This window comes from Spodoptera frugiperda, chromosome 12 (genome assembly GCF_023101765.2).
Source record: "Spodoptera frugiperda isolate SF20-4 chromosome 12, AGI-APGP_CSIRO_Sfru_2.0, whole genome shotgun sequence".
NCBI classification, from domain to species: Eukaryota; Metazoa; Arthropoda; class Insecta; order Lepidoptera; family Noctuidae; genus Spodoptera; species Spodoptera frugiperda.
In genome coordinates, this window is record NC_064223.1 from 5,225,562 (window position 1) to 5,237,648 (window position 12,087).

A 12,087-nucleotide genomic window follows, 5' to 3' on the forward strand; every position below is an offset into this window, starting at 1 on the left:
ACTGTTTTTTGTTATTCTAGCCTCATTCGCATTTGGCAAATACACGTATTCTAAATTAAACTCTGTGTATAAGTATTTAAACGTATTTATGAATGAAACTTATCAAGATTGATGCAATGCTTAGATTATTAGACGAGATAGGTATATGTTTACGGTAAAACCGAAAGTTGACATAATAGGTGGCAAATGTTAAGGCAATCCGTTGTAAGTGATATTAATTTGATGTAACACACTTTCATACCGGTCGGCGGGTTTTGGTCTGCGTCGGCGCAGTGTCCGCACGACCGTCGACTCCTGCGCAGCACGCGCTCGACCCTCTCCGCTCTCCGTTGAGCAAGATTCGCGGTACTCGTCGCATCGGAAAATAAAATAATCGAAAGAACTTTATTCAAAAAAAATACGCAGTGATATTTGTAGTGGTTATTTGAAGAACTGGTAAATATTTCTACAGGATATATAACACTAAAATAAGGTTCGTATTTCACTATTATTATGGAACGAAAATATTATTGCTTCTCTCTACATAAGTCAGTTATGAATGGGTTTAAGGCAGTTTGATAGACAGGTCTATAAATATATAGAATAGAATCAGACGTTACTTTGCGGAAATACATACTACACTAACAATACATTAGATTTTTAGTTTTATTGATAAAAAAAATACATCTATAAGCGGAATTAAAACTAAAAATCTAAGTTTGTGTAAGACTATAAAGTCAAATTTTGATGTCAACATCATATATTATTTAAGTGAAAAGTGGAGCGGGTTGTATAATACCCTGTACCCATTTAACTAGGACTAGCTATAAACGACAATAGGAATGTATCTAGTTACGACTTCCTAACTATTGAGAATAAGAATATAGAATACTAATAGTTTTCCATTAGATAATCTTGTAAAATCGTTGCAAGCTTTATTTAACACATACGTAGGTACGTATTTGCATAAAAAAAGAAAAAAATTACAAACAACTGAACATAGTACCACCTCCTTTTTTGAAGTCGGTAATAATTAACTATGTTGGAAACAATTTAATAGAGGTGGATTTTGTTTAGAATAAGTAAAGCGCTAGTTACAAAACACGGTCGTTGCTAAATAGAGCTTTGTAATTACGTTCGGTAAAGCTATATCGTTTGATCCTGTTGCTCTACCAACCGACAAACTCATTACAACAACTTAGTAATTGTCACATAAACCGCTCACTACAATACGAAAGCTATTAAATATTCACCGCTCCTAGTTTAGGTGGCTCAAATAAATTAGATAGAAACTAGACAATGTCTAGAAGAAATCTAAAAGAAAAACAATTACTTAATTTCATTATCAGCCGTCAATAATGGGTCCCTGCCAATCACTCAATGCGTATCACAATAAAGCTAAATCCCAAATGCTTCTAAAATCAATTCACAATACCAATTAATCAATGTTCATGGAAAGTAATCCATCTTAATTCGTGGTGAAACATTACGTCCCAAATAAAATCAGAAGCAAAAGTTTTTCTAACAATATTTTGGAAATAGCGTTCATTACAAGCAAAGGCCAGAACACCCGCCTGATCGTATTATCGACATATTGATACGTGATATTCATGTGTGATGTTCACGGAGCAACATAAAATAAATAAACTTTATGTCTCACAATGTCGATTATCCCTCAAAGCAAAATAAAATCACAAAGGGTGAACCGTGATACGAATTTTGGGAATAAAATAAAACACGATGTTCCCTTCGCGACATCCGTAAACAAAGCTACCCACCACATTAACTCCGCCATAAACAGAAAAGCTACAAAGGAGTTTCGCAATCATTAAGTGCTCGTTCACATTACATTGGAATAATTTCGGTGCTCGATTCATTGTGGTGCACACGTTATTAAAAAATGGGCAGTGTTTATCATAACCGACTTAATCAGCGCCGCGGAATTCAGGCAATACGAGTGTTATTGCATCGGCTACTTGCGTAAAGTGGAACAAAAAGAACCAGTCCTAAGTTGCCGCTCCATTTCATACGATACGCACTCACGATGAAAGTGGAAAAACATGGAACATTTGCCGGTAGGTATATAGCCTTATACCCTTCGCAATATCGGATGCGCGCTGCCGGCTCCAGCTCGCTGCTCGAGCCGCGGCTTCCAGCAAATATCGACGTTTGAACAACCGATAAAAGTTCGGAAACAGGAGTCATCTCCATGAGTAAATAAAAGATCGCCGCAGCGGTCTCGGCTGTGAACTTTCACCGTTTGTTAGTTTTGCTCCTCCGACAAAGATGTCATGTTGCGTCACCACATTTATGTCACTAACAAGGCGCACCTTTATATAAGTGACAACATATTCCACTGTGACTACGGTATGACGACTGACGTCAAATCAAATTTAAGCTTCTAAACTGGTTAATTGTGTAATTTGGGTTTCCATTGACCGTAGGTCATTTAGTACAGAGAGGATCAAAATTTTATGTGAGCAATTATTTTGGCGGCGATCTTGCCGGGTCCAAGTAACGAATCACATTCATTATGCTAGTCGGCGACTGATCGCAACTTAACAAACTATTCAGAAACTCTAACCACAAGAAGCTCGATGATCCTAGCTCGGAGGTATAAAGTTTTAAGAAGTTCTACCCACGGATGTGGGATGAACTACAACAGGATTTACTAAGTGTTGTTTTCTTAGAAAATGTTAGTTTACGCTGAGATTACCAAGTTATTAATTTTGCAATGAAGATGTCTTAAGAAGAATTCTGTTCGTTATTAGAGTACTTATATCAACATAATATCTTACTTGATAGTAGAAGATCTTCGTAAAATAATATTAAATGAAATCATATTTTTAAAGACTAAGTATTATTTTAAGCGATTGCTTGTCATTCTTCACATGTCTATGTCCTCAGGGCTTCTACTTATTTCAAACTATCACATTTAATTTAGAATAACATTTAAAGGACCCATTTCTAAGCTGACAGCAAAAAGCAACTCACAATTTTCGCTTGAACCGTCACATTTTTACGTCAAAACTCCTTTTTACTTTTCATTAGGGAATGATAAATTCATATTTACCAAGGGAAATCTGCTGAGCTATCGTTTTTCTACCTGTAAACGCGAAACTCGAGATAACGTTTGCAATATTTAGCGTACTTTTACCCCTTTGCAACCTACGTGAGTATTTTTCCTATTTTACAATTTCGTATTTTCCTTCAACCCGTCTGTTTTTCTTGGTTCTCGGTTCGATTCGGAATTCATGACAGGTTCCTTCTAAAAATACTGCGGTACATTGTGAATTTGCAAACCGTTGGAGTTCATAAAATGATAGTTCAAACGAATGGTTTATTTTAGAACTCGATTCCAATTTTATTATTCAACCATTTCTTGAAGATTGATATTGGGAATTGAGTGAGCGGAGTGTCAATGGAGAACTATCTTATCTTTTTCAACCTAGTGAATATGACGTGACTTTTAAAGCAACACGATTACCGACGCCCGATTATTTTACATTGCATGCAGAAAAAACATAATAATATTACTGACCGACATCTTTTTCTGACAGTAAAAGTGTCCCACTAATAAAGCACAGAAACGTAAGTGAGATAATGTTTTATAATACTTACACAAGTTTCATTTTTTTATTATCAAACGCGTGATAATCAACAAATAAATTAGCTTGCAGTCGAGCTGAGAAGTACCTAGAGGGGCTATTAGAGTGCCAATTAAATTATTCTTTTATTTCTCGACTGCAACTCGACGCTATAAAATAATGGCTGATTTTATGTCCGCAGTGTTTTCTTAGCTAGATTAATAATCCGTGTCGGATGGCCGTTTCGCGGACGGCAAACGGCCCGGAGTAATCGTCTTATTTCCAAAATAGCTCGTTATCGCGTTCCCCAACCGCTTAGTGGACTTTCACTGGTCTTAATGATAAACAGATCATTGGGTGTACTAATATGAGTATTGGTAATAAACGTTGTAATGTGTTTGTTTGTTTCTTACGCTTTTACGTCTAAACGGCTGAATCGCTATTGATAAATGTTAATGCAGTCTATTTCAAACAGGCTTTACGAATATCAGACTTATTGAAGCTATGATTTGATTGCCAAATTATCTATTAATGCTAACTAACTAAAGCCGCTACACAAAAGCAAGTTACTAATAAACACGAATAATATAATTCACGTGTGTACCACCGACAATGATGGTTACAAGCAGCAATTTTATACTTACTTTTAATCAGGTGATTTTTTGTGACGTAACAGAGTAACAAGCGTGCAACTAGGTTAATGATCACCCCTCGTTCGCACCATACATACGTATCGTAATAATATTATGTAGGTACCTCTGTAGCCAGTAAACGAGAGGTCGGGCTTTGCACTCCTCGCTTGCTTTTATTGCGCGAACTCAATTGTTACGAGTATGTTCGAAATTTATTCATTTTTAGCAAGCTAACCTACCTAAGTTATGGCAACTTTATCGTTATGTATGACCTACATATTTTTAAATATTTAGGGAAGATTTGTGCGAATTTTCACCTGAGTTTTGTAGCTTAGAATGTTAAGATACGTGCCAAAAATTGGGATAACTGAAGTATACAAAATTACGTGAGAGTATTTTTATTTCTCCTCAATTTTAGACTAAGACAAGATGACTTATGTTTATAGTTTGAGCTTAAGCGGGTTATTCGAAAAGCAGGTTTAGGAACAGGGTGGTTTTAAGTCAGTAAGAGTCTGACTCTCCCTCTCGCCTCGCCCAAGGCGGGAGAAGTCATTGAATGATTTCCCCCACTACTTTTTTTTACAAAATGTTTAATTATAGTTTACTGGTTTTAATAGCCAAACTACAGCGTAATTACCAACAATATCCGACACACCACAGAAACATCAAGTGTAGCTTATACTTAATAACTGCAGTTGTTATTCACAAGCGAACGATTCAAAGATGGTGAAATAGAATCGTTTTATTACTCGATACTACATTTGACATAATCGTTTTAACAGACGATATCGCTAATTTCCTGGCCGGAGCTTCATAGGCGAGTAATCGATGCCACCGCAATTGAATCATGGCCTCTCTCTATATATAACTTAGTATACGAACCCAGAACTCATTTCTTGTGCCTTTGTACAACTGCTAAGTTTTCTTATAACACTTATCAAACTTTGTAAACCCTTTTCGTTGTTCGTGTATCGAAAAACTGTAGTTTTTTTGTAGTCCAACCAATATAGAGATGGAAGTTTTATGAATATAAATGATGTACAGAGTTTTTTTTTTTTTTTTTTATTCTTTAAAATTATAAGGGGTTTTTATCCACAAGGATACGCCAACCCCATTGTACCTTATCGCTACTATTACACAGATAAACTTATAATCTATCTTATTTTAACACTACTTACAAATTGTACCTAAATTAACCTAGGAAATTGTAACCTATAATTAATCTAGGAATCTGTTATTAAGTAACATGTTGTACTAGACCACACAATCTTTTTGCAACTTTTGATTTAGGATTCGCTAAAATAGTGAAGACGAGCCCTAGATCGAAAACATTTAAATCAAAATCCCTAATCAATGCATCTCTTTCATCTTTGTTCTTAGTACATTCCATCAGCAAATGTTGCACGTCTTCTATTGTGTTGCAAACTTCGCAGTTTGGAGATGCTGCCTTTCGCATTAGGAAAGCAAATTTTGCTGATGGAAAATGCCCAGAACGCAGTCGTAAAGCTATTTTGACAAAACTCCTACTTAACTCAGTGTCATCAAACCAGGGCGCACGAGGAGGTTCACTCTGAATAACTTTGTACCATATACCTTTCTGGTTCGAAATCTCGTTGAAATGATCTTTCCATTTCTCATAACAAGCCTTCTTTATTTTAGGAACATATTCCCAGTAGTCAGGTAAGTAAGAAATGTCATTCTCTGCGTTAATCGCTAATTTCGCCAGCCGGTCCGCCTCCTCGTTGCCTTTTAAACCTATGTGTGCTGGAACCCATTGCAATATAATTCTGATTTCGTCTTTATTAATAATGCTAATAATTCTAAGTATGTCGTAAGCTATCGATGCACCTCTGCAACCAGAGGCGCATCGAGCTACATGCTGTAAAGCACTTTTACTGTCGGTAAAGATAGCTGTTTTGTATAAATTTTGATCGAGAGCATAAACTACTGCCTTATATATTGCAATGAGTTCCAGCGACATTATACTAACATTTTCATCAATTCTAAAGCTAGCTTTAACATCTAAATTCCTATGAAAAAAAGCTGCCCCACCACCATTAACATTTTTTGATCCATCCGTGAAAATTTTATCCCAATCTTTATATTTACTATGTAATTCTGCTACGACTTCATTTACCAAAAGATTAGGGTCATAACATTCTTTTGATTGTTTTATATATTCCAGATCACATCTAATAACTCCTTTAGTTTGTATGGTTGACACCCACACATCCAGAGTAAACATTTTGAGAACATCTGAGGAAACAATTTTCAGTTGTCTTAATTCATTAAGCGTAGATGCTAGCAACGGTTTCTTTTTATTTACCCAGTAACTATTATTTATTAAAGAACTCAATTCCGAAATTATATTAATATTTAAGTTATTTGTCCATGATCGAGACTTCAGAATATGCTTATAGCAGAGATATTGCCTCCTCAAAAACAGTGGTGGTATGTGTAATTCGCTTTCCATCACATGTATTGGTGAGCTCTTAATGAAGCCCCCTACAACTCTTAGGGCTTGATTTTGCACTTTATCCAATTTATAAACATGTGTCTTTGCAGCAGAATCATACAGATAACTACCATAATCGATCCGACTTCTTATGATAGAAATATATAATCTACGCATATGTTTGGTGTGAATTCCCCATGAACTACCCGCTAATATTTTTAACATGTTCAGATATTTTGTACATTTTTCAATTAATTCATTAATATGTTTTCTCCAGAGCAGACTTCTATCTATCCAAAGTCCTAAATACTTAATACATTCTACTATATTTAACGGTTGATCATACACCTTCAGAGTTGGCAATATTCGTCTTCGACCCCTGCTGTAGATACAAAAATTAGATTTAGTTGACGATAAACTCAGTCCAATCTCACCCAGTAAGGCTACAATACAATTGAGAGCATCTTGTAATGCATGTTCACATTCCGCGATTTGCTTGTTACTAATGTAGATAACAAAGTCGTCAGCATATTGTGACACTATCACATTCTGTACTTGATGACATATTCGGTATGTAACCAAGTTAAATAAAAGGGGGGAAAGCGGGTCCCCTTGAGGTAACCCTCTGTTAGTCCATCTACATTCAGTCCCTTGACTATTACAAGATTTCATAATTAAATGCCGTTCACTTATGAAAGACCAAAGGTACACACAAAATTTGGAACCAATTTGGATTTCATCTAGCACTTTAGTAACTGATTCATTTAGCACATTGTTGTAGGCATTTTCAATGTCCAAAAAGCATGCGATTGTAGGGGCATTTTTAGTAAATCCGATTTGTATATAAGATACTAGTCTTGAAAGTGCGTCTAATGAGGATTGTGACTTCCTAAATCCAACCGTATATGGAGATATTAATTTGTTCTTTTCTACGAACCATTCAATCCGTTTACAGATCATTAAATGAAAGGTTTTACAAATACAAGATATCAAAGAAATGGGTCGTAGTTTAATGTCTGTATTTATATTATTTGAATGTTTAGGAATAGGGATGATTACAATATTACGCCATTGGACTGGAACAATACCGAGTGAAAATATAACATTGAAGATTTTAACTAAAAATTGTTTTCCTACTTTGGGTAAATTATAAATCATTGAATAAGAAATAGCGTCATAGCCCGGAGCCGTGTCCTTCTTTTTTAAACAATTTTCGAGTTCTTGAATAGTAAAATCCATTTCTAAAACCTCATTTTTAGAACTAAAATTGGGCATACAACTAGAAACATAGTCTGGAGTTAGGGACCGTAACAATTCATTTTGTTTTTCAAACGGTATACATGGGCGTTGATGTTTGAAACCCTTCATCCATCTCATCCTTCGCCACATCTCAGGGGCTGACGTTACTTCATCAATTGAATTGCAGAATTTTTGCCAACCTTGATTTCTAGCTTTTTTAATTTGTTTTTGGGATTCTAACGTAATTTTTTCTAATTTAATGAAATTTTCAGGGGTGGGATTTTTGCGGAAAGTGGACAAGGCTAGTCTTCGTTGTGCAACTAATTGCGATAAATAAGGGGTCCAATAATTCTTAGGTTTAAACTTTTCATCCGGCTGTTCAGTTAATTTATAATACGGTATATGTTTATTCGCCGCGCTTTCTATAGTACTTATAAAAAAATCATACATTTGTTGAACATTACAAGCAGTTTCATTAAATTCTAAAATACATTTATTAATCGTTTCCCGGTAATCACCCCAATTAGCATTTTTAAAATTTCTTTTTTTATGGATATTAATAGTATTAAATACATTAGCCGTCATTTTAATAATAAGATGGTCACTGCCTAAGTTTTCGTTAAATACCTGCCAGTCAAATTTAATTGCAACATCAGAAGTAATAAATGAGACATCGGGCGATGTCTGTTGTAAAATTCCATTCACTAACTTAACCCGAGTCGCTTGGCCGTTGTTTACAGAAATAAAGTCGTTATCTAGCGCCGCATCCATTACTTGTGTACCCCGAGTATCCGATCTAACAGACCAATTGGTGTGGTGTATGTACAGAATTATTGAGTATCTAGTATTAGTTTATCCTAAGTAAGGTTCTTTTTGGAAGTTTAAAGTTTAGTATTTTTTTTATGGAATAAGCCGGTAAACGAGCGAATCGATCACCTGATGATAAGAAATCGCCGTAGTTCATGGACACTTGAAACATCAGAAGCGTTACAAGTGCGTTGCCGGCCTTTTGAGAGTTAGGAATTTAAGGGTTGTTGGGGAATATTATATAATAAGATTATTGGGCTCAGGTAACCTGACTCATACAACGAAACACAACGCAAGCGTTGTTTCAAGTCGGTTTTCTGTAAGGCCGTTGTATTACTCCTATTCGTGCCGAAACATGGCTCAACCACACTTAAAATATACTGATCCGTAGTAATCTACCGATCCAACACATATTAGGTAGGTATACATGTATACTTATGTATTGTATATAGAAAACTAAAAGGACGATGTCTTCAGCTTTATATAAGTACCCACAGCGAAGGATAAGGAAACATTCCTTCCGGCGATGTATCTTACTGAAATACTCGTAAAACTAGTGGCTATATATACTTATATAGTAGTACATATGTATATGTATAGTCTGTAACGAACTGTGACATTATGGTCATTTACGTTCTCTTGTCCACAAGTTATGGCTATGCAGTGTATGAATGAATGAACCGCCAAGTTTATGTAACAAGCCGATTTTTATTAGCGGTTTCACATGTATGCTTCTGCTGCTCAGTAAATGCCTTAACAAGATATCTTCCTGATTTTTCTGCTGGATTTCCTTTCATTCATTCATGCATGGTAAACAAAAAAGAAAGGAAATTGAATATGAAGTTTTCCTTCACCAAAAAATCTGGGTGAGTTAGATGGATTAAATTTTGAACAGTTGTGTCAGAGATGGATGGTGTATGGGGTACTTTGGTTGGGAATAAAGAGGTTATTTGATATGTACATTTGAAACTCATTTTATAGACATTTTTTATGGTATAAGCCGGTAAATGAACAGACGGATCACCTGATGGTAGGCAATTACCGCCATGGACATTCGAAACACCAAAAGCGCTGCAAGTGCGTTGCCGGCCTTTTGGGGGTTAGGAATTTAAGTGTTGTCGGTTGTTGGACTTGGAGATTGGGAAGGGGAGTAATTGGGCCTCCGGTAACCTCCCACACACAACGAAACAACGCAAGCGTTATTTCACGTCGGTTTTCCATGAGGCCGTGGTATCACTCCGATCGAGCCGGTCCATTCGTGCCGAAGCATGACTCTCCCACACTTGAAACACTGAGAGTACAAGCTTAATCCTATGTTTACATAATCATTCGTCTGCTTTCAAGCCTTCATAAAATGGCTGGCATTTTAATTACAGTCCCGTTTTTCTCATTATTCTTCCCGTGGCGCGGTAATCCCGTTCTTATGAGATTAAAACACCATTTAGTTCCGCGGTAAATATTGTTTTACTGCCACACTCAGAGACATTTAATGACTACCTAAACTATTCCTTAGTAACGATTTTGTATTGAAAACAATTGCTTAGGACTGGGTTAAGTAATCATTAAATGACTCTGAGTACGGTGGTTAGAGTTGTATGTATCCACCGTTGTTGTGGGTTATAAATAATGTATGCGATTAATAACTGTTATAGGTAGGTAGGTAATTGTTATATAAACTGTAATGGAAACACGAAAACGTTATGGTAGAGTGCAGGTACAAAATAATTAGGTAACTTAATTAGTATGTGAGATTAATTATCGAAGAGAGTACTTACATGTCTGTCTTGTTGTTGTAAGTGGTTATAAAAGTGGCCCAGTAAGAAGCCACGATAGCCAGAGTTGGATACGGTCCACGGGTCACGCATGGAAACTGGAAAAACATGCATGTTTTTATTGCAACCATGTAAAATGAAAACGAAAGTCGAACCAGATGAAAAGTAAACCGTTTCTATTTTAATTTAATTTAATTATTCTCGTAACATTAAACTGTCGAGATTTAGGTTTCAAATGACGTCAAAACAAAACAATGTATGATAAATTATTTTCCATTTTACATTCTGAGCGCTTTGTTGCCTGTGTAAGACCTTAATCCAGGTGGATTCAACCGGCTTTTAGCTAAATCACGAGGTACAGAGGCTGCGGTTACAGCAGTAAACAGTTTTTCCTGTCTCTCGACAGTTTACTAATCTGTCTTTGTAAATATGAAACTAAGTTACACTTTGTTGAATGCTATCTCAGCTTGGCTTTTAAGAGAAAGCTATCTGAAGCGTGCGTTCATGTTGAAGAACTTAAGATAGTGTTGCTTGGAAAAGAACAGTTTTTGTTTTGCGGTGGTGATACTCAGTTATTTTTGAAGGGGGGAAATGATCCAATAACTACTCTCGCCTTGGGTGATATGATAGAGGAAGTCTCAGACTCTTACTTACTGACTAAAAATAAGCCTGTTCCTATTTTTGCTTAGAGCCGGAGTCCCGGCAACCCATTGGGTTGCTTGCAGCTCTTGATCTTAGTAATACCTAGGAACAAGAAATTATGCAACGTCACGCCTTTTATCTCCGAAGGGGTAAGCAGAGGTGCACGTTACGGCACGTAATGCCGCTATACAATATACACCCACTTTTCACCATTTGTGTTATAAGTCGAGGAACAAGAAATCACATCAAATAAGACAATAATAGAATCTAAGACACGTGTTTAAAAGTAATAGTTACGGCTACACTAATGAGCCACTCGAGGCGGCAAAATGCCATCAATTTCTATTGACATTAATTCACAGTAACTACTCAACATAACATTTTGACACAAGTTAGCCGGAGGCAGTATTTTCTCTTATCTAGCTTTAACACAGTACGATACAAATGCTAAGGTTTCTCATGACCTTGTCTAAAGGAAAAGGTGGCATCGACGTAGTCTTAGAAAGTTGACAGACGTTACAAAACTGACGATGACGAAGCACTATTTTGCAGGTCTACTAATTTCTAAGTCTGCGGCAATCGTTTTAAAAGTCAGGCTAATTGGTTTGTTTATAAAGAAACCTACATTTTTGTTAAACTTATTTCGTCATGTTACGACATGTTTGACTCAGAAAGTCGGAATAATGGATAAAATGAAGGTTAACTCAATTATCTACTTATATTTTTTACTTAAATTGACAATGCGTCGCTCTTAAAAACATGTTTATAGGCCCTTGATCCATAATTACTTATATAAATAAATAATATTTATTAATAGGTATTATTTAATAATCATGCAATATCCGACTGTATCCGTGAATTAAGAATTTCCATGAAAATAGTGAAAGGAAGGGCTTTTACCAGTTTCATTAAAATTAATCTCTTTAGCAGACTCGCTGATGTGGAAGCGACTAAAATGAATTTAATTTTAATAT

The 12,087-nt window shown here is 35.9% G+C and overlaps 1 protein-coding gene across 1 annotated transcript in view; it reads left to right on the forward strand.

Annotated features, from left to right (window-relative positions):
- The first annotated feature begins 256 nt into the window (after positions 1 to 256).
- LOC118262496 (nose resistant to fluoxetine protein 6) overlaps positions 257 to 12,087 on the forward strand; it is a 113,162-nt gene continuing 101,331 nt past the window's right edge. The window contains exon 1 of the mRNA XM_035573916.2: positions 257 to 472. The gene's annotated coding sequence lies outside the window, so the exon portion shown is untranslated. The remainder of the gene's footprint in view (positions 473 to 12,087) is intronic.